Here is a 24461-nt window from a genome sequence, read left to right as displayed (position 1 = left end):
TTTCACTTACAAAAAGCAGATAATTGTTTCTCTTTTGATTTAATATTTGATGATTATTCTAACATATTTATTTCTGGTTAATTTTATCAGTTATTTAAAATATGATTTTATGAAAAGCATATTATTAGAAATAATTAGTTGACCTGTACTTTCATGTGAAACACATTTGAAAATGCAATTAAATTCAACTTAAATTAACATCTTTAAAAGTACTTTTTTTGCTTTTCGTTTTTATAAGAGGTAATTTAGTATTTATTGTAATTATGTTTAAGTTTATTATAGCTTTTAACTGAGAATAGAAATTATTATAAATAAAAGATAGGGTTGTTACAAAGTTTTGAAGCTATAATTTATTAGAGACATTATATCTAACAGCTTCTAATAAATAAATGCTAAACTTCTTTATATTATTCCAACAATTACAAATAAATATATGGCAGACAAAAGCTAATAATTTTTAAAGTGCCAGGGAGTATGAAAATTATTCTGACTGTGTAAAGAACAAGGATATCTGAATATTCAACGGAAAAAGCAAAGGTCCCACTGTATAACAGAAAACAATATGGCCGGGCACAGTGGCTCACACCTCTAGTTCCAACACTTTGTGGGGCTGAGGCAGGTGGATCACAAGGTCAGGAGTTCGGGACCAGCCCGGCCAACGTGGTAAAACCCCATCTCTACTAAAAATACAAAAATCAGCCAGCTGTGGTGGTGGGTGGGTGTAATCCCAGCTACTAGGGAGGCTGAGGCAGGAGAATCACTTGAAACTGGAAGGCGGAGGTTGCAGTGAGCCAAGATCAGGCCACTGCCCTCCAGCCTGGGTAACAGACTGAAACAAGTGAAACTTCGTCTCAAAATAGAACAGAAAAGAAAACAATTAATATACTTTTTACCTTTGTTAACCAGAAAAAAAGAGAAGATGCTAATTTGATTGTGTATAAGCCGAACACTAAGAAAAATACCAAATCTACCAAATATTTTAGTTTTAAATTTAAAAATCTAAAAATTTCTTACTAGAAATAAAAATCTGACTCGAAATCAGTATATGCATATTAGATATGATATAATTGCTCATATGTATGTATCGATAACATTGTGTACACGTGTGCATGTGTACATTTGTATAAAATGTGGATGCCAGTTAATATGTCTCTCAGTGATGTTTGACAAAGACTTCGTTTATAAAATAGCTTCATGGTTATAAACATTCTTAATATGATAGTCGAAGCTTAACAAAAAAAATTTTACATCAAACTCTTCGTTTTGTTAGACTGTTAATTTATTTTTAAGTTCATTTAACATAATTTTCATATTGAAAAATCTGATAGTTTTAAAATATTATCTTTTCTAATTAATGAACAATTATGGTATCAATTTTTTTCTCAAATTTCCCCACTTTATTCAAGGAGGCCTGAGTTAATGAAAGTATAACAGACATACAAAGGTAAATAAACTATCTATAGATTTAATTGCCTGTTGGACATTTACATTTCAATGAAGCAACTGAGAAAAGAACTTGAGAATGATGTTAATGCAATAATACTGAAAGGAAAATCAAAATAGCAGGTATAATTAATACAGCCTCATAATTATATATGCTGTGATATAAATGATGCATTGATTAATGTACTTCTTGAGTGTGTTTTTCTTTTAATTGCCAGGATTGAGTGGTAAACAAATGATATCTTGCCCTTCATAAAGTGCAGAACAAAATTTGTAGGTAGCAGTAAAACATCAACACAAGCAATGAGTCCTAAGTTTTCAAAAACCAGTAACTGCTGAATTAATTCAGTCTTTCTGTAGAAATAAAAATGCAGTTAAGCGGAACAGGGGGCACTGGCCAGCTGCACTCACATGTTTCATGGCCACTTGTAGGCTTTCGCACTCTACTAAGTTCAGATATACCAGTAATTCCATCCACCAATATAACAGATGATGATGTCATAAGAAGGAGAAGGAAGTAATAAGAGTATACGTGGCAATAAAAATGGGTTAAGGAAGGTATAGATTTTTTTAAATTGCTCTTGCTCTTTGGGTCTCTGCTATTTTTTAGTATCTGTGAATACTTTTGAAACGGTTCTGAAATGAAAGGTGTTCTAGATCCCGCCTACCCCTCCTCCCTCCCCCGGGCCAATTCTATGCGTTCCCAATGCTTCCACCTGCCCCAGGTTCTGCTGCCACTATACAAGGGTAGGAGAAATGTCACAGAGCTTTCCATTGCTGCTTATCAGTGATCTTTCTTTTCACATACCTGGAATTATTTTACGACCCTGCAACAAAAAGAATACTGTGGTTTTGTATGCTAAAACAATTGGTTGTCATTACATAGGAAATCTTACTGATTTGTGGTTTCCCTGTAATTCTCAGGGCCATTAGCATTGTCACCTACTAATTACAGCAACATAAAAGCACAGAGAAATTAGAAAGACTTGGAGTGAGGAGAGATGAAACCCTGCATATAAGCAAGGTGCTTTCTACCACCCCTCTGGAAGGATGCACTTAACAAGACTGCAAGGCTGAGGAAAGCTCTTGCCTCTGCACATGGTTTCTCTTACACAAAGGAGGCGTTTGTCCATATATGCATATGGACAGGATGATTTTCCCCCTACATTCCCACAATGAGAAACTCAATGCTAAAATTAAAAACTCATCTTCCAGGTACAAAATGCATACATAATTTTTAATACTAGACATTCTTTGAAAAAGTTTGAAAATATTCACAGCCAAGGGTGACAACGGAATTTCAACCTTCCCCACATGAGAGGTGGATCCAGAAACTGGAGAGGACAGAGCAAGTCAGCTACAGGTGCTGTCTGTGCAGGACTCGGCAACCTGTGTGTTGAAATTCAAAGTCAGCGTCCACTGGCAGGAACTGGGTTGTCTGTCTGTTCTGATGGAATGATTTCATGTTATGAGATTAAAAAATAAATGTGGCTGCATTATTTTGTCTTTAAATGGAAGAGTATATTATTTCAAAGGGTATTTGTATGAATAAAAATACTGTTTCCTTATTAAAGTCTATGTGTTTATTTTTATTGTTACTTTTTTTGAGATGGGGTCTCACTCTGTCTCCCAGGCTGGAGTGCAGTGGTGCAGTCTCGGCTCACTGCAACCTGGGCCTCCCGGGTACAAGCAATTCTCCTCTCTCAGCCTCCCAAGTAGCTGGGACTACAGGCATATGCCACCATGCCAGGCTAATTTTTGTGTTTTTAATAGAGACGGGGTTTCACCATATTGGTCCGGCTCATCTTGAACCCCTGACCTCAGGTGATGCACCTGCCTCGGCCTCCCAAAGTGTGGGGATTACAGGCCTCATGTAAGCCACTATGCCAGGCCTATGTGGTTAAATTTTTAAAAACTATTTGACAGTTAATCCTAGGTTTTCCTCTTACACTGGCTTATGCAAAGATGTCTCTGAGAGGGTGTGTGTTACTTAGGGGTGCCTTTCTTCCTTGGAAGATTGTTTTTATTTGGTACTAGGAAAGCCTACAAAAGCAGTACCCTACCACTGCAAATCAGCTCTATTCTGATGAGGACATCAGTCACACATGCTGTATCTACTAGATGATGATTCTACATGTAAAAAGTAAAGTAGAGGTTCCTCTTCAAAAACTTTCCTCCCCATCTAATTACTAATAAATTGTAACTTCTCCTAGCAGTAAAATTTATTCACAGACCTGTGCTAACATTCTTAAATATCTGCTAGCCGAAATAAAGAAATCAATGGACTTTATGTTCTTAGCTCCCACAATGTAGCCTAAATATTTGCCCTGGCATGCTTATACGGGTCCAAGCAAGCATTAGGTCATAGCCTGTTCCTCTTCCTTGTTTGAAGGTGTTTTTACCTTTCTCACCATTCCACAAGTTACTTCCTCCTTCCTTTGTTCTTCTCTGCCTTTGCCTCTTTCAAAAAGTTCTGAGTTGCCAGCCAGTAGGGACAAATACAGAACGTCAGGTCCCATTTCAGACAACGGAAACCGGACACAGCAGTAGGGTGGCCGTGTCAGGTTATAAATGACCCTGTCCCCTTTATTCGGTGTACTCTCGTGGCAAAACTGCTGGCGAGTATACCCTTTCTGCAGAAAGTAAAAAAATGGCCTTGCGAAGAAATTAAGTGTATATTCAAGTGTTATTTCATTACGGCACTGAGGAACAAGCATTTCTAACATATACAACGGTCAAGATTTCTTATAAATTTGCACTTAAAACAAAGCAATAGGTATCTTAATAGTGAACTTACATTTTAGTCTAGTTTTAAAACCTAACCAATGGCACAGAAAAATAATTTACAATGGTTCAATTTTTGGTAGGATTCTTAAAAACCTAAAATACATCAGCAAAAATGTCCTGTAGAATATTACCTTATTTAAAGGTGTTAATTAGCCATAGTGGTAATTACCAAAGGGGAAATCTTAACTGTGGTATGATCACTAAGATAAAGTTTTAAAAATCTGGAATCTTTCTTTAGATATATCGTTAAAGCCTAGGCAGATACTGCAGGGTTACCATAGATAATTTCAACTAAACATCTTTTGCATCTTCTAAAGCATCACCCATGCATGTTTATTTAGGAAGACACTAAATAAATTAGGTTGGGAGTATAATAATAAATTTTGTTAGTTTCTCACCACACTCTTCATTTTGGAATTTTAATAAATAGTATTGTGAAATTTACAAATAAAAATTTAAGAACTAGAAGTAAGCAGGAAAGGGCCACTCCCTGTCCCTTCCTCGTTTCTCAGGCTTCTATTTAAATGTCATGTGCATCCTTTTACCCATTCTGGGTATTGTGGAAAAAATTATTTCCATCCATGTCTTTTAAATCTCCTGACAATTCATCAGATTGGAGCTTTTTTTAAAAAAGGCATAAAAGCTCATACTCTCTCCAATTTCATTGAATTAGAATAACATTTTTTAACGAACTTCTTGTGGAGGGAGGTCAGGGAGCAGTCAGTGCCATGAATTGGCTCAAACCATTGCGCCAAGAGTGCAGAGAGAGAGAGAAAAGTGCCTCAGAATGTCTTTTCACCTCGTATAGTTCAAAAAAAAAAGGAATGTAATTTAAAAGAAGGGCAGCATTACAAGGCTTGAATCTCAGTCCACACCAGAGAAAACAAGGTGAGCAAGGAGAAGCTAAGAGCCCAGTAAGGAATATGAAGTAGGCAATATGACTTCCCATTCAAGCAGAGGACTGGACTATCTTTAAGGCAGAGTTGAGAAGGGAGATGCGATTTTGGTTTTCAAGGACTGTAGGAAAAGAAGCAGAAAAAAAAAAAAAATCACAGAATCCAATTGTAGCTATAGAATCTAAAAAGGACTTTTTAAAAGACGAAAATAGTATTGATTTAGATGTAGAAATGGGGGCAATGAGAAAACAACACTTTCATTATTTCAGTTCTAATTTCATCAGAGAGTAGGATTCAATATAAATAGATCTATCGGAATTACACACAACCAGCATAACATTCTTGAAAGCAGGTGGTTTTATGGCTTATATGCTGAGGACAGTGCTGGAATGAAACCCAGATACTGATCACTATAGACACTGTTTCATCGATATCTTGGTCCCATACCGTCTTACTGAAAAGGGTCAAAAGTAGGGTAGGAAAATGCACCAAAGTAATCATTTATTGAGAATTCTCAAGAAGTTCTGTTGCTCTGTTAAACATGTACTCAAGGTCTTTAAACTTTCCCCATCGATGCTGCGACTGGAGGAATGAATATACACACTTGGGTGTTTTGCTATCCCTGCAACATATGCCATCGGCATTGACATTTCTCATGGTATTTCATTCTCATAACCCAGCGTAAGCAGGGTAATAAGACCTTGATATGTAGAGCCTTGATGCTAAGTCTAGGGAAAGCAGCAGATGTTAGCCTTATTAAATCAATCAAGCCCCACAATTAAAGTTCAATGGATTGCAGTTTAATTAGTACTGTGGCTAGTTAAAAATCCACAAACAATATCATATTTCACCAAACATTTATATTGACATTTTGCATGTTATTAGGGAATCCTCAGAAAGCTGGTCCAATAAACTCTTAAGACCATAACTCATTTTGGTGGACTTTAATGTTAACTGATTAGAAAAAAATATTCATTGAAATCAGTAAGTAACACTGGTAGTAACTGTTGAAAATTGTTCTCATAATTTTCAAAGTAAATTAATGTCTTTTTTTCTGAAATATTTTTAATAACTGAAGGAACGGTAATGAGGCCAGACCTAAACAAGTGCTGCCTTTATCACTAAGTGACTAAGGGTTAAACAATTGGTATATTTGGCCAGGCACGATGGCTCACACATGTAATCTCAGCACTTTGGGAAGCCAAGGAGGTGGATCACCTGAGGTCAAGAGTTTGAGACCAGCCTGGTCAACATGATGAAACCCTGTCTCTACTAAATACACTAAAAATTAGCCAGGCATGGTGGTGCACACCTGTAATCCCAGCTACTTGGGAGGCTGAGGCAGGAGAATCACTTGAACCTGGGAAGCAGAGGTTGCAGTGAGACGAGATCACGCCACTACACTGCACTCCAGCCTAGGGGACAGAGCAAGATTCTGTTTCAATTAAAAAAATTAAATAAATAAATAAATAAATAAAATAAAACAAAACAAAATAAAATAACAATTGGTATACCTGTTTGAGTTTTCCAAAAAGAAGAACATTATAAATACGAGAGTAGAGGACAGATAAAAAGTGGTATTTACAAGAAACTTACCAGGCACCCAGATCTAAACTCTGTAATAGACATAATCAAGTGCATGGAGTATCTGAACTCCAAAACTAGTCTCATTTATTTCCCATTGCACTGGCTTCATAACTGCAATATGCTTATATCTAATACTTAAAACAACACTCCTTCTCACACATTTTCTCTGTATGTCAGAATTAAAATTTTAAGAAGCAGAAATATGGCCATGATTTTTCTCCACGAAAGTTCTTAATAATAACAAAGCTCCAATAGAATAAATGGAAATCATTTTTAAAATGTAGGAGAACAGAATCATTATATGGAAAAATTCTCATAGATACTGTATTTAATACACTCCAAATCAGAAGGAAACACTTCATATATCAGTGATACTTGGTTATTTCACTTAAGAGACTGTCATATACAGGCGTACCTAATCTCACTGCACTTTGCTCTACTGCGTTTTGCAGATACTGGGTTTTTAAAAAATTAAAGGTTCCTGCCAACCCAACACTGAGCAGGACTATTGGTGTCATTTTTCCAATTCCATCTGCTCCCTTTTGGTGTCTGTGCCACATTTTGGTAACTTTGATAATAACCCAGGCTTTTAGGTATATGATTGTATTTGCTATGGTGATCTGTCATCAGTAATTTTTGTTGTTACTATTGTAACTGTTTGGGGGCCCCATGTGTCCATATAAGTGGTAAAATTCGTCAATAAATGTGTGGTTCTGACTGCTCCACTGACTGGCCTGGTCACTCCCACATCTTTCTACCTCTTGTTGGGCCTCCGTATTCTGTGAGACACGGCAATAATCAAATTAGGCCAATTAATAAGCCTACAGTGGCCGTTATGTGCTCAAATAAAAGGAAGGGTCACATGTCTCTCTCACTTTGAACCAAAAGCTAGAAATCACTGACCTTAGTGAGAAAAGTATGCTTAAACCTGAGACAGGCTGAAAACCAAGCCTCTTGCGCTAAACAGTGAGCAAAGCTGTGAATGCAAAGGAAAAGTTCTTGAAATATAGGAAAAGTGCTACTCCAGTGAATGCAAATGATAAGAAAAGAAACCAGCCGTATTGCTGATATGGAGAAAGTTTGAGTATCCTGGGTAAAAGACCAAAGCAGCTGCAATATTTGCTTAAGCCAAAGCCTAACTCTCTGAAGGTGGAGAGAGGTAAGGAAGCTGCAGAAGATAAATTTGAAGCTACCAGATGTCAGTTCATAGGGTTTAAGAAAAAAAAAAAAAGTCATCTGTATAACATTAAAGTGCAAGCTAAAGCAGCAAGTGCTGATGGAGAAGCTACAGCAAGTTATCCAGAAGATCTAGCTAAGATCAGTGATGAAGGCGGATACACTAAAAGACAGATATTGAGGGTAAACAAGGCAGTCTTGTCTTAGAAGAAGATGCCATCTAGGATTTTCATAGCTAGAGAAAAGAAGTCAATGACTAGTTTTAAAGCTTCGGAAGACAGGTTTACTCTTTTGTTAGGGGCTAATGCAACTCGTGATTTTAAGTTGAAGCCAGCGCTCATCTACCATTACAAAAATCCCAGGATCCTTAAGAATTAGGCTAAATCAACTATGCTCCATCAATGGAACAACAAAGCCGGGATGATAGCACATTTCTTTATAGCATGGTTTACTGAATATTTTAAGGCCACTGTTGACACCTACACATACTGCTCAGAAAAAGATGCCTTTCTAAATATTCCTGCTCTTTGACAATGTATCTGGTCACACAAGAGGTCTGATGGAGATCTACTAGGATTTTAATGTTTTCATGCTTGTTAACACAACATCCATTCTGCAGCCCATGAATCAGGAAAGAATTTTCACTTTCAATTATGGTTATTTAAGAAATACCTTTCATAGGGCTATTGCTGCACAGAGAGTGAGTCCATTGATGGATCTAGCTAGACAAGGTAAAACAAAACCATTTGGCAAGGATTCCTCATTCTAATGATATTAAGAATGTTTGTGATTCATGGGAGGAGGTCAAAATATCAGCACAAACAGGAGTTTAAAAGAAGTTGATTTCAACCCTTGTGGGTGCCTTTGATGGGTTCAAGGTTTCAGCGGAGGAAGTAACTTCAGATGTGTTGAAAACAGCAAGAGAAGTAGAATTAGAAGTAGAACTGAATTGCTACAGTATCATAAGATCTTAATGGATGAGGAGCTGCTTCTTAAGGATGAGCAAAGAAAGTGGTTTCTTTAGATGAAATCTAATCCTGGTGAACATGCTGTGAACATTGTTGAAATGACACCAAAATATTGAGATTATTTCATAAACTCAGTTAATAAAGCAGCCTCAGGGTTGATGAAGACTGAATTTGGAAATAATTTCTCCTGTAAGTAAAATGTTGATTAACCAGCAACACATGCTCTACAGGAATATTTCGTGAAAGCAAGAATCAATTGATGTGGTAAACTTTACTGCTGTCTTATTTTAAGAAATTGCAAAAGTCACCTCAATTTTCAGCAACTACCACCCTGATCACTCGGCCTCCGTCGGCATTGAGGGAAGACCTTCCACCAGCAAAAACATGAGGATTCATTGAAGGCTCAAATGATTGTACATTTTTTAAAAACATAATGCTATTGCACACTCAATAGAATGCAGTATGATGTAAATATAACTTTAATATGCACGGGGGAACCCACAATATCATGTGACTAGGTTTACTGCAGTGATCCGAAGCCAAACTTGCAGTATCTCTGAAGCATGGTTGCATATTAGTAACTACAGACATCGTACCAGACATTATAGTTTCCACATTACAACACCATGTAAGATTTTACTGATTCAGATGTAATATATTCTTATGTCATGAGAGCCTCACATAGAATGTTACTTGAATTACTGCTTACACAGGAAACTTTATTATTTAAAGTTTATGATTAAATTCAAATATTACTTGAATTACTGTATACACAGAAAACTTTGTGATTTAAAGAGTTGTAAAACTTTATTAAACCTCAGTTCTAATGTTTAGTTACATACTAACTTACTGTGACCGTATTAAGTCATATCATATGAATTTCAAAATAAATATAAAAACCAGCATCTAACATCAAATACAAATTCTTTCCTAATTAACTTCTAACAATATTCTGAGGATTATGCAGGATCGTGTAGTAGAAATTTTGAAAGTGTGAACCATATAAAATGTTAGATATAAATAAATATTTTATTAATTTCTGGTAATTGTGTCAATAAATGTTGGGCACTGACATTGCCTGTCATTTTTGGGCAACATCCAGTCACTGATGAACCCATGTGTAAAATGCTTTACTGTATAAAAAATTAAATTTACGGAGCACAAGGGAAAAAATTGCATGCTGAAGTTCCTTAAATAAATTGTATTTTGGAAGAAAAAAAGCATATAACACAACATAAAGTAATAGAGTCAAAACTGAATACACTGAATGCAATCGGTGGGAGGCTAGTTTTGACTTGGGCTTCAAATTAGTAGTAGAGCTTAATGTCTTTGTGCAGTGGATCTGTGGTGGGGATAAGTACACTGAGTACAGAGGATGGGGACAAGTTTCATTTGGCGAGAACGGACAGGTTCTGTTGGGGGATGATTTGAGAGGACCGATGCTACCAATGTATCTTTTTTTTAGCCATTACTTGGAAATCATGGTGTAATCCCCGGATAAGGGCTGGGCTGCCCCAGCAGGTCACTGCAAGTCTCTTTGAAGTCTGCTCCTGTTAATTATTTTGAATGGCAGGAGTTGCCTCTACAATTATAGACCCAAACATAAGCTGTTTTCCTTATCTCAGCAATCTATATCAACTGCCTTTGTTGTGAATGTGACACTTCAGACGAATCCAAACATTTTCTTCAGTAAAATATTTAGCTAACATATCTTTATTTCAGACAAAGTAAACATTTTCAGAAGGCAAGTGAATCATTCAATGTGACAACTGTCTGTCTATATGCTCGATACTCTATCATTCTCTAACACAGTAACATTTCATTAGTTCTTAAAAGTAATATTCGTAGGCAGGGAGTATGAGAGTGTGGAATGGGGTAGGGTAGAATATTACATGTATAGTGAAATGGATTTTTATTCCAATATAGTAATTACTGAGCCAACAGTCTGACAGAATAAATACATCTCCTAAAATGCATAAATTATTGAGAGTTTACTGAATTACAGAAAAATAGTTCTTGCCCTGTGGAGAATAAACCAGCCAAACACAGTTTCTGAGTGACACACTGTACAAAAGAATCCAACACAAACGTAGTTCATCATGAATAAACTCTTAAAATCCATGTTTTACACGTTAAAAAGAAATGCTCACCATCATTAATTATCAGAGAAATGCAAATTAAAACCACAACAAGATACTGCCTTACTCCTGCAAGAATGGTCATAATTAAAATGTCAAGAAAATATAAATGTTGGCATGGATGTGGTGGAAAAGGAACACTTTTACACTATTGGTGTGTATATAAACTAGTACAGTTACTATGAAAGACAGTATGGAGATTCTTTAAAGAACTAAAAGTAGAACTCCCATTTGATTCAGCAATCTCACTAGATTCATTTAGTGTCTACTCAAAGGAAAAGATGTCATTATATGAAAAACACACACGCACAAAGGCATGTTTATAGCAGTACAATTCACAACTGCAAAAATATGGAACCAACTTAAGTGCTCACCAACCAATTAGTAGATAAAGAAAATGTGGTATATATACACCATGGAGTACTACTTGGCCACAAAAAGAAGAAAAAAATAGTGCCTTTTGCAGCAACTTGGATGAAGCTGGAGACCATTAGTCTAAGTGAAGTCCCTCAGAAATGGAAAACCAAATGTCATACGTTCTCACTTGTGAGAGCTAAGTTATGAGGTTACAAAGGCATAATAATAACAGAATGGACACTGGGTATTGGGAGAAGGGTAGGAAGCGGGTGAGGGAGAAAAGACTACATTTTGGGTACAGTGTATACTTCTCAGGCGATAGGTGTACCAAATCCCAGAAATCACCACTAAAGAACTTATCCATGTAACCAAAAACCATCTGTACCCCAAAAACTACTGAAATAAAAATAAATAAATCCATATTTTAAATGGAAATACTGAAGATGTGTAGATTTACAAAAATATATAAATAACTTCTAAATGCAGATATGCCTTACACATTTTCTTTTACAAAGTAAGATAGTACTACTATACAAGTTATTTTAAGCTTGTCATTGTGTTGTAAACATGAAAGATCTCATGCTTATTATTTTTGAAAGAGGTTTACTACAGGTAAACAGAGAAGTTAATTTTGCCTACAGAAGAAATCAGACTCTGAAATGTCTATTAATTATAGACATTTTAGGGTGATGAATTTATATATACACTTAATATTTTTCAAAATTTGTATTTCAGTATGTTAGCAATTGTATGGGAAAATAGTAAGCTATTTTGAAATTTATATTGAAAATAATGACAAAAATGTAATATGTATGTCATTAAGTAAAATATAAGCACATTTCAAAATAAAATGTTCAGTATATTCAGTAAAATTTAAATTATTTCCTCTGTGTGTGTGTGTATGTATGTGTATGTAGGTTTCTTTGTGTGTATAGAGGTATTCAAGAACAACAGACAAACAAGAACATATACATCACAACACTGCCAATCAATATGTAATCTTAATTTTCTTCTTTGGACTTCCTAGATGTTCACAAATTTCTATAATATACCTACATTGCTTTTTATAATACAAATTTCATATTAGCATTAATTTTTAAAGTAGCTTATTTTTCAAATTGTTTTGTTGTATACATAGTTCTCTTTTTATTAAAATATTATTAAGACTATAACAAATATCTTAAAAACCACAACTTAACCCAAGAAGTTTATTAAAAACTAATCATACGCTTCTTCCTTGTGCCATCTCCCTTCTCCCCCCGAGATTATGTCTATATTTTAAATATATATATGTATTTGTCCATATTTTATATATATGTCTAAATTATCATTTACTTTTCTACTGTTTTTATATTTTGGAGGCATAATAGCTGTACAGGCTACATGTGATAATTCAATATATCAAATCAGTGTAATTGTAATATCCATCACCTTAAAATTTATCTATTCTTTATGCTAGAAAATAAAAATAACTCTTATATGTATGCAGTTAAGAATATAAGCACGTTTCAAAATAAAATATTCAGAATATTTAGTAAAATTTAAACTGTGCTACAGAACAATTCAAATGTTCCTAGCACATATATTAAACATTTAGTTGAAATCTGACTTGCTGAATTACAAATTCCCAAAATATTATTTTAACCAGATGTTCTGAAAACCTCCTATGCCATTTACAATTTTTCTTCTACATTGTGTAATGAATGCTGATAATAATTTTCAAGTAATTTTTGATTTCTCAAGTTTAAAATTGTAAATATTTCTGTACATCAAACTGTAAATTTTCTTTGATTTCTGAAACACTGAGGTCCTATTAAATGCATCTTTGAGGAATCTGAATAAAAGGAGCTTTGATTTAAATGCACTTGGTTTTAATGTGCTTTCTCTCCTAGCTGTGGGTTTCCTTGGATATTTTACTACCTACACATTTCTATTAATAATAAGTATATGGTAATTCATGAAGATAAGACTTAATGAAAAAAATGAAACTCTTTCAACTGCAAGCCCACGCAGAGTTTGACTAGAATGTAATGAGATTTTTTCCAGATGTTATTTATTTACTTTTTAACTACAGAGCTAAATCTTGCATAAAGCATCATGGACACACACAATCCTTTGATTCCAATTTTTCCTCTGTTCCCTCATATAGAAGGAGAAGTGAAAATTCAGTGCAATCCCTTAAACCAAAAGGGTCCCCAACCCTGGCCATGGGCCAGTGTCAGTCTGTGCCCTTTTAGGAACTGGGCTGCACAGGAGGAGGTGAGCAGTGGACCAGCCAGCAAATCCTCCACCGTATTTATAGCCACTCCCCATTGCTGGCATTATCACCTGCCCTCTCCTCATGTCAGACCAGCAGTGGCATTAGATTCTCACAGGTGCGCAAACCTTATTGTGAATTGGGCATGTAAGGGATCTAGGCTGCAAGCTCCTTGTGAGAATCTAATGCCTGATGATTTGTCACCCCCAGATGGGATCGTCACCCCCAGATGGGATCATCTAGTTGCATGAAAACAAGCTCTGGGCTCCCACTGATTCTACATTATGGTGAGTTGTACTATTATTTCATCATATGTTACTATGTAATATTAACAGAAATAAAGTACACCATAAATGTAATGCACCTGAATCATCCTGAAACCAATCCCCTCACTTCCGGTGGAAAAACTGTCTTCCAGGAAACTGGTGTCAGGTGGCAAAATGGTAGAGGACTGCTCCTTTAAATCAAGTACCTTTTCTCAAAGTAACATTGCTAAGGCAAAGCATTACATTTATGGTACCTGAGCCACCGCACCTGGCCCATTGGACTATTTCGACACAGATGCCCAGATGAGCAAGTCACTATCAGGGACTATCACCCTCAACCCAGCAGGACACCAGTGCACGAAGACTTAAAATGTGCTCAGTTCAGTTTCACAGGGAGCCAGATGTAGTTTCTCCTCTAAATGTGACGTTGGTCTGGCCATTCTACTGACTGGTTAGCCTCGGTTTAACTTTAAAAACTGTTTATGATTTATAGGTTCTTTTTCCTCATGCCCTTTTTCATTTCTGTCTTCTTAATACAACATATGCTCAAAATACTAATGCATGTGTGATGTCTGGATTTATTATTTGTTATTTAAACAGTTAGTGGGATAAGAAAAATATTTTGGCAATACCATACCATAAGGGCAATGATTCAGCTACAGTATTGTTCCACAAATTGATGTGACAATGTAATAAAATCAAATGAATACATCATTGTGATACATTTTTTAATCTTTTAGTTTAAAAAACACTGGCAGCAACACAGTGAATTAGATACGTTGTGATAGTTTCACTAGTACTTTACTAAGGTTAGGTCTAAATTATTAAGTTTTATTTTGTTACTCAGGAAAATCATACTTTTCAGAGACTAGAGTAAGATAAACGTAATAAAATTTCTCCATTACCCCAGATTACGTGGGATTCAACTTTGGATTTTATGTTTCTCATTAAACAAGTTGAATGCATTGTTACCTTATGATAAATAATATAAAAATGACTCAATTGAGGATGTTTTCTGGTGTTCGATTTTCATCAACTGTTTTGGTTTAACCTTTGTACAATAAACATTTTAAATAATTTTAGTTCTATCTTTATTTTATAAATGTGTGAAAACCACTTTATCCCCCTTGACAACTGCAGAACTATAAGAGTGAAGTATTCTGGTAATGAGTGAACTCAATTTTGTTTTTAAAAAAAAAAAAAAAAAAAAAAAAAGGTCATATAGGCCGGGCGTGGTGGCTCACGCCTGTAATCCCAGCACTTTGGGAGGCCGAGGTGGGCGGATCACAAGGTCAGGAGATCGAGACCATGGTGAAACCCCGTCTCTACTAAAAATAGAAAAAATTAGCCGGGCGCAGGGGCGGGCGCCTGTAGTCCCAGCTACTCGGGAGGCTGAGGCAGGAGAATGGCGTGAACCCAGGAGGCGGAGCTTGCAGTGAGCCGAGATTGCGCCCCTGCACTCCAGCCTGGGGGACAGAGCGAGACTCCGTCTCAAAAAAAAAAAAAAAAAAAAAAAAAAGGTCATATAGCTGACTAAGTTATATCAGAATGTCTTATAAGTTGCTTTTATTTATTTAACAAAAAAACAAAAATAGAATTCCAGCAATTGTTTCTGACAAAAATTATCAGTCAGTGGATGCTAAAATTAGTGAATAGAAATATTGAAAATGGAATCTGTACTAGATTCAAAGAATCTCTCAAAAAATATATTACTTACAAAAAGAAAAATAGTGACTTTTCATTTGAAATACCTGGTAGACCCTATGTAACCAAGACATCAAAGTTACTATGACAATTAATAGGACAAGTCATCAAGTGTCCCCTGCTATAAAGAACTGAAGACACAATGCCAATTCTGGACATTTCTGCCAAAAAATATTAATCACCTGAATCTAATCACAAAGAAACAGTTAAATAAACCCAAATTTAGGGACAGCCTGTAAAATAATTGGCCCTTACTCTTCAAAAGTATAAAGGATATGGAAGGAAAAAAATGCCATTTCCTATTTAGGGAAATGAAAGAGATACGGCAGCTAAAAGCAACCTGTGAGGCTGAATTAGGTTCTGGGCCAGAAAACACGGTTTGTGGGATGTTAGGTAAAATGTGAATTAGGTCTGTAAATTAGGCAATAATATTAAATCAGAGTTAATATCTTGACTTCAATAGTTACACTGTAGTTATGAAGGAACATGTTCCTGTTTTTGCTCTCAACTATTTCAAGAAAACATATAGTGAGAAAGAATAAAGCAAATGTGATAAAATATTAACATGTGGGGAATTTCAGTGAAGGCTACATGGAATTTGTGTACTGTTTATGCAACAATTGTGTAAGTCTGAAATGGTTTGAAAATAAAAAGTTAAGAAAACAGTCTCTCAAGTTGTTTTTTTAAAAGGTGTCTCCTTCAAAGAGAGGGCAAAGTAGAAACATCAAACCTGTCAGTTTGTGCCCTGGATAATTAACTTTTGCATAATGCCTTATTTTTTAAAGAATAGTTTTTGTACCAAAATAAGATGTGTTCCTGTCTATGACTGAATATTGACAATTAAGTGAGTGGGTGATTCTTCTTCATACTCAACTGATAAAAGAAGCCTTTCTGTTTTTTGGTTTTTTTTCCCTGAAAGTCTTGATGTTGTCAGATCACTTTAACCTTTAGATTAGGCAGAGTTTGAGTTTTAATTACCACACACATATTCAAGGAAATTTAAATTGTCTACAACTTTAAAAATACTTATTGTGCAAATTCCCAGATATGCCAACAAATTCACTAACAGACACTTTACCTTTAAAATTGGTGGGTTCACTTTTTGGGAACGGTGGAAAATAAAAAGGTCTATGGTGAAGATGCCTCAGGATATTTGTCTTTTGACAAAATTTCAAATTAACACATTTTTTTTCAAAAACATGTTCTCAACTATTTTCTTACAAATACCCAGATGATCTCTTCTGTTTTTGTGTTTCTTCCCCCAGCCAATCCAATAATTACAGCTAGTTCTATGAGTTGGCCACAGCTTTGACAGTTGATTCCGGGTTCTGTTTTCTAATTTATCCCCGTAATCAGTTTTTCTGAACACCGTCTCTCACTTTCTTATTCTTCAGCATTACAAGGATGACAAAGATACCTAATAATTACACATCGAATGCGTTTCACCCACACGTCAAGTGTGAAATGTCAGATGTCCAGGACATCCAGAAAGAGCTCTACAATCCTTCATTTTATAACTGTTTAAGACAATGTGAACAGGCTGACCCCACATAATTATAAAATTAAGCCTTTGTAAGTGATACACAATTTGAACAACAACCGCCAATAATTTGACCATGAGCAAAAAAGAAAACAAAAACAAAAACAAAAAAAATAAACAGAAGCTAACTATTTCTTCTGGAAAATTGTCTTTACACATGAAAGATGAATATAAGCTGAATAATACTTTCTCCATCATGTAGGTAAATTGAAATAATCACTAGTATAGTAAGAAATTAAATTAACTTAAAATTACTATGGGCATAGTGATGTCCACAAAACTGTCATAAAGGTAATAATCCTGCACAGTATAAATGAAGGGCTTTAACTTTTTTTGGCACATTGCAAATAACTTCAATAGTGTAACTGCTAATCTTTTCAGTTGTTTTCATGGTTACTCTTCAACTGTGCATTTCCCATATTTCCAACGTTTATTGATAAAAGTGAAAGCCATTGATTCATATAATTTTTCAGAGACAGGGCAAGTTTAAAAAAAAAAAAACTATTAAAAGAACTCACAATATCATCAGTAGGCAAACTAACGTAGTGTTAACTCACAGTATTAACTAAGCCTGATGTATGATTTTACTTCGGTGAAATGACTACAGTCCAGACAGCTCATCAGCATTTAAAGCTCATTTGCTTGCCTTAGGTCACTAGGGGATAGAAAAACAAGAAATGGGCTGGAACTGGAGATATGAAAGTAGATGACAAGCAATTTTAGATTTCACCCACCAACACACACATGAGGTAGTATAAAAGGTAAATACTGATTGTAGTGAATCATTATTCCAGAAATGCTGTAGACGTAAGAATGTACTGACTATTCACTCAAGACACGGCTCCTACTAAGACTACCATGATTATTATTACTAATAGCTTAAATGTATTGAAAGGTTATGTTCCAGACAGTATTTAAAGCCCTTGACTTAAATTTTGCTCATAACATTCTAGGATGTAGGCACTACTTTTGCCTTTCTTACAAAACTAATGTAAAGAGTGATGGTGATCTGTGGAGGACTTTATCGCTTGCACCTTGGAACTGATTCCATGCCTATGATCTCACATAATCCCAGGGCACCCTTTGAAATAAGATTATTACAAAGAATAAATCTCAGTGGTTTAGCAACTGTTCTAAATTACTTGATCTTGCAAGTTGTATTCATCTTGGTATTGTAATTTCCATATTAGAGAAACAGTGAACTAGTTTCATCTCCTCAGTACAAATGTTGATTATCTCTTCCTTATGGAATTACCTGACATTTTCATCAAAAAAAAAAAAAAAAAAACCATTTTACCACGTATGTGCCAGCCTGTCTCTGGATTTTCTTGCCTGTTCCCTTGAGCAATCCTGCACCACCTTGGTTACTTTAGTTCAATATTGACATCTTCAAATCATATACGTCCTCCCACTTTGTTCTTTTTAAATCATGTTGACTATTCTGGGCTCTCTGTAATTTCATATAAATTTTACAATTAGTGTGTCAATAAATAAATAAATAAAACATCCTTTGGCGCTCTTGACTGGAATTGTGTTGACCCTACAGACCATCTACAGATGAATAAGCTTACATCTTAAAAGCACTGAGTCTTCTCATTCATGGTCTAGTATTATCTCTCCTTTTCATTCTTTCATCTTTTGTTAGATCATTTGTAATTTCTCTCAGCTATGTTTTATAGTTTCAGGATGCAGTCTTGCATGTATCTTGTTAAATTTGTTACTAAATCTGTCATATTTTAATTTTGTAAATGCTATAATTTTTAAAATTTTATTTTGAAATTGCTCATTGCTAGTATCAATTTAAATTGTGATCTTGAACCATGCAACAGTGCCACCTCACTCGCTATGTCTAGTAACTTTTGTCTAGATTTAAAACAAAAATCTACAACAATCACATAATATAAATAAATACATTTTATCTCATACTGCTAATCTCTATGCCTTTATTTTTCTTGTTCATGGCACTTGCTTAGTAAGTTCATTACATGTTGAATAGTTGTAAAAGTGGATATTATTATTGTTTCTGATATTATGAGGAATATATTCAGTCTTTCATCATTAAGTAAGAAATTAACTATAAAATTTACATGGATGCCCTTTATTGGGTTCAGGTAGTTTCTCTCAGTTCCTAGTCAGCTGAAAAGCTGTATGATAAATGGATGCTGAATTTTTATCTAATGTTCTTTCCACATTTATTGATATGATCATGTATGCAGGTGTTAATTTTCAGTCTGTTAAGATTATGAATTACAATGATTTTCAAGAACATTAAACCAATCTTGTATTCCTGAAAGTGACCCCAGTGGTTAAAACATGCTATCCTTTTTATAAATCACTGGATTTTATTTGACAACATTTTTAAAAGCTTTTTTTTCTGTTTTCATTTCATCCAGTTTAATTTTTTTTTAATTTTTAGGTAATATGTACTTCATATTTGGAAATTAAACAACACTCCTCTACATAACCCACTGGAAAGCTCCTTATATTTGGAAACTAAATAACCCATGGGTTATATAGAAGAGCTTTGTTTACTTTCCAAATAGGAGGAGCTTTCCCATATATTCTGTTATCAATTTACAGTCTAACTATGTTGTGATCAGATAATATAACACAGTATCAAGCATTTTTAATTTACCAAGCCTTTTTGTTAATGGTATAGAGTATAGTTTATATCAGTGAACGTTCCATGTGCAGTTGAAAAGACTGTCTTCTGCTGTTGAAGAGGAGTGTTTTACAAGGGTCAAGTAGGTCACATTTGTTAATAGGCCTAACAAAGTCTCCACAGCCTTGTTAACTTATGTCTACCTGCTCTATTAGTTAAAAGGCGTGTTAAAATCTCCAATGGTAGGCCAGGCGCAGTGGCTCATGCCTGTAATCCCAGCACTTTGGGAGGCCGAGGCAGGTGGATCATCTGAAGTCAGGAGTTTGAGACCAGCCTGGCCAACATGGTGAAACCCCATCTCTACTAAAAATATAAAAATTATCTGGGTGTGGTGGTGCATGCCTTTAGTCCCAGCTACTCTGTAGGCTGAGGCAGGACAATTGCTTTAACCCGGGAGGCTTAGGTTGCAGTGAGCCAAGATTGCACCACTGCACTCCAGCCTGGTGACAGAGCGAGACTCCGTCTAAATAATAATAATAATAACAACAACAGTGTCCCATATATAGTATGTGCTATATATATTTCTTAAAAAATAAAAACAAAGTTATGTTAGTCTGCATTTGAAGAGTATAAGGGGCTTAAAACTTGGGACAGAGGCTTTAATAAATGAACGAACAGGACTTTGGCAGCACTGACACCATACAGGAGAAGGAGGGAGAACAAGGAACATAGGGGAAAGACGTTAGGTTTTAAGATACACTTTGAATGTGATCCTTCTTTATTGGCAGGGAAATTTTCTCAAGAAGTTGTTTTGAATAGTTTGGTTTTTGGTATTTTATTTTATGTATATTATATTTATTTGCTGGACAAAGATCTTGACTGTGAACTTGTTCATGATGAATGATGACCCTGTTCTAACATCAATTCCACATACTTACTGCTTTATATTATCTACAAGTACAACTTTCCTAAAGAAATAATGGAAAGTCCAATGAGTCCCATTCCACCAACTTAATAATGAATAAAACCAACAATCAATAATACTGTGACTTAATCAGCTGGAAGAGATGTGCATTTCTTCACTATGACTATTACAATCAAAAGCAGTTTTACTACCCAGTTATCATTCTGAAGAGACATTTTTCTTTGCAAGGGATGTCCAATTTTCAATGCTCTCATTATTCAGAAACTAACAAAAAAGGAGATTTTTTTTTTTTCAGAACACTGATTGGTACAAAAAGCATTAGTAGAATAACTGATGGTGGGCTACTGGAAAATATTTATCACCAGGGTAAGAAATTGCATATATAACAACTAAAATGCATGAAATCTGAACTAGAGTTTTCTAATTCATGAGTGTGATATTACTAAGTTTTTAAAAACTATTTTTAATTAATAAATACAAATTATACCTATTTATGTGTGCAACATAATGTTTTAAAATATGGATACAGGCCAGGCACGGTGGCTCACGCCTGTAATCCCAGCACTTTGGGAGGCCGAGGTGGGTGGATCACGAGGTCAGGAGATCGAGACCATCCTGGCTAACACGGTGAAACCCCGTCTCTACTAAAAATACAAAAAATTAGCTGGGCGTGGTGGTGCGTGCCTGTAGTCCCAGCTACTTGGAGGCTGAGGCAGGAGAATGGTGTGAACCCGGGAGGCGGAGCTTGCAGTGAGCCGAGATCACGCCACTGCACTCCAGCCTGGGTGACAAAGCAAGACTCCGTCTCAAAGTCTCAAAAAAAAAAAAAAAAAGAAAAAAGAAAAAAAAAATGGATACATTGTGGAATGGCTAAATTGAGCTAATTAATGTATGCATTGCTTTACATCCTTATCACTTCTTTGTGGTGAGAACCCTTAAAATCTTCTGTTAGCAATTTTCAAAAATACAATATAATGTTACCAACTACAGTTACCATGTTGTACAACAGAGCTCTTAAAGTTATTCCTCCTGTCTCGCTGAAATTTTGTAGCCTTTGGCCAAGATCTCCCCAACACCTCAATCTCACAGCCCCTGGAAACCACCATTTTACTTTTCAAACCATTCTAACTATCACATGGATGAGGTATATAGAAGCTCTAACAATTTAAGGAAAAGTATACATTTTAAGCACCAATACATATAAATTAAAAGGTTATTATTACACTGTCAGGAGCAAAGAGAGAAGCTAGCAACACTGAGTGTGTCTATTTGGGGGTTATTTTGGGGTTATTTTGTGCTGGGGGGGAACTAATTGAAGAACTTGAGGGTGGGTGGTTTGTTTGGGAGATGATTTTAGGTACAAGATCGAAGGGGCAAGAGGGATGAGGGAAAGGAGGAGGAAGAGGAGTATTATAAGGGCACATTTCATGATTCATGCTGTGAGCAGTGGGGACTCGATCCCACCAGGATCTCCAAGAAGTGCACAAGACAACCACAAGCACTGTTGCCTCTAACAGACGGAAAGTTGGGGCAATGACCTGCTTCCATCTTTCACTGATTGAGAGGATCCCTGGCCCTGGGGACATGGTCTCCTCATCCAGCCCCAATTCAAGATTGTGCCTTCATGGCAAGCTCCAGGTGTTGACGCAGGTGAAAACACACATGGAGAGGCTCATGCCAGGAGAGAGACATGTCTCTAGGCTTGCATGAAATCACTCACTACATTTGCCAGGGTCCAGGGCATTTCCTGTGGGCATTTGCTGTCATGCTACAGACAGGACTGGGTTGCCAGAAAATAAAATCTTCTTTAAAGACAATGATGATAATAATTAGACACCTTGCATTGACCTGCATTTATACATCGGCTGACTTACAGAAGAAAGATAAACTGCAACACCCTAGAGGCTGCGATCCAACATTGACTCTGAAGTTGCTCATCATGTAGTGGAAAAATTACGTTGATGAATTAGTAGTTTGATCCTTAAACATAAACTATCAAAATAAAAGAAACTATTCTCCATGTTGATGGTTTCCAGTTAGAAATGCCATGGCTTTAGTTGATCTGCATTAAGTTTAAGAACAGGGGAAACTCTGCAGTAGAGTTCCAGTCGGCCTAGGGGTCAACGTAAGTCACAAGAGAGAGGTTCTTCTGGATCTCCGATGCATGAGTGATTCAGCTGCTCATGCACAAACATAACATGCCCCTTCACTTCTGCAGACTCCATCCACTTAGTGCCAGTTTTCCCAGCATGACAGAACCTCAGTACCAGCGTTCTGCTTGGCTGTAGCAATATTGCATGAAATATGGAACCACCATTAAGTCGTGGCTCAGCAGGAACGTGTTTGATTTTTTTCTTCATGATGGTTAAAAAGTTAATGTTTCTCCTGCCACTTTAATAATGCATTATGGAGCAGTGGATACAATTTCTTCCTCAAAATGTAATTAGGGTTTTCAATCTTTTTTATCTGTTACCTCATCGCTAACAAACAGTACATGGTATAAACAAATTCTTCGGTCATAATAGGTTTAGTACATGAAAATACTGTGCTAAGTAGAATATTTTCTTTAAAAGATTACATTTTATTTATCTTTCAAAGAATACTTAATAAAAAATGAGGAAACGCAATATTCTCAACAAGTGCTGAACTGACAAGAAGAAAAAGCGATTTCTTTTTTGATCACGTAACAGATACAGTAAGAACATAATTCAACTGAGCCCCATTTTTGATCTACGAAAGTCACTTTAGGGAGATTTTTAAAGCTATTTCAATTATTTGAAAATAACACTTGAATTTTATATATTTATCTGAAAGAATAAATCTACATTTATAGGCAGGAGATGTCTCAAAGTTGTTTGTCTTACAAAGACAGATGTTTTAAAGTAAATTCCTGCCATGTGAGACAAGACCTGGGGAGGTAGTTTGTTGGGACTGCATAGGCGGGCACGGGTCTGACAGTGACTGAGGCCAGCGCGGATTTCCTCCTCAGCCCCGGCCTACCTTTGTGTCTTGTATGGCACCTTCCCCTCTTTTTAAGCACCAGCCCAGTGTCTGGAACAGAGCAGGAATTCAAGAATTCAGTAAGTTTGTTAATTAAATGAACGCAAAGGGCATTTGGGGTAGACTGTAACTTAAACTCTGTTCATCAGTGGGATCTAGAGTGCTGCATTGTCCTCCCCTTGTGGGATTCCAACTGCTTGAATAACAATTGGTAGACCTGAGCCCCAGAAATTAAGCAGGTAGATATGATGATCTATCTAAGTAAAATACATTGCCAAAGACAGGCTTCATCATAGAAAACAACCAGAGAAATACTACTACTCTAGGAGACAGCTGACAAAAATATTGGAAGAAAGGTTAAAAATTTTAAAAAATTAAAAAACTAAACATTTGCAGATATTTAGTTATAATTTAAAATGAGACTTTATGGTATTAACAACGTGGCAGGGGGGTAAAATGTAATAGATGAATAGAAAATGAGGGTGACCTGTGCTGAGAACAAATTAGTGAGCTGGCAAAGAAATGAAAAATAATAACACAATTAACAGAAGGAAAAATTAAATACATAACTTGCACATTAAAATATATAAGATATCCTGGAGAAAATATCTCAAATAACCAGTTTCCCAGAAAAAAAAAAAAAGATAAATAGACGCAGAATAAATAATGACGAAAGTAATAATAAAGGAAATTTTCCCTGATTACACTTGGAACAACTTCACCATTTATGTATAAGATGGATAAAAAGATACTGACATAGGTAAATAATGGTAAAATTCATGAGTTGCTTGAATAAAAATAAAATCTTTAAATTT

The 24461-nt window shown here is 35.6% G+C and overlaps 1 protein-coding gene and 1 long non-coding RNA gene across 3 annotated transcripts in view; both read right to left on the bottom strand.

The window, feature by feature from the left end:
* LOC139355625 (CUB and Sushi multiple domains 1) overlaps positions 1-24461 on the bottom strand; it is a 2038620-nt gene that overhangs the window by 965293 nt on the left and 1048866 nt on the right. The window lies entirely within an intron of this gene.
* The window catches only part of LOC139355627 (uncharacterized), a 48024-nt gene continuing 38946 nt past the window's right edge, over positions 15384-24461 (bottom strand). Inside the window, exon 2 of the long non-coding RNA XR_011606416.1 lies at positions 15384-23697. This is a non-coding gene — a long non-coding RNA (uncharacterized lncRNA). The remainder of the gene's footprint in view (positions 23698-24461) is intronic.

This window comes from Macaca nemestrina, chromosome 8 (genome assembly GCF_043159975.1).
Source record: "Macaca nemestrina isolate mMacNem1 chromosome 8, mMacNem.hap1, whole genome shotgun sequence".
Classification (NCBI taxonomy): Eukaryota; Metazoa; Chordata; class Mammalia; order Primates; family Cercopithecidae; genus Macaca; species Macaca nemestrina.
Note: the sequence above shows the minus strand (reverse complement) of the source record. Positions and strands in the feature narration are given on the sequence as shown.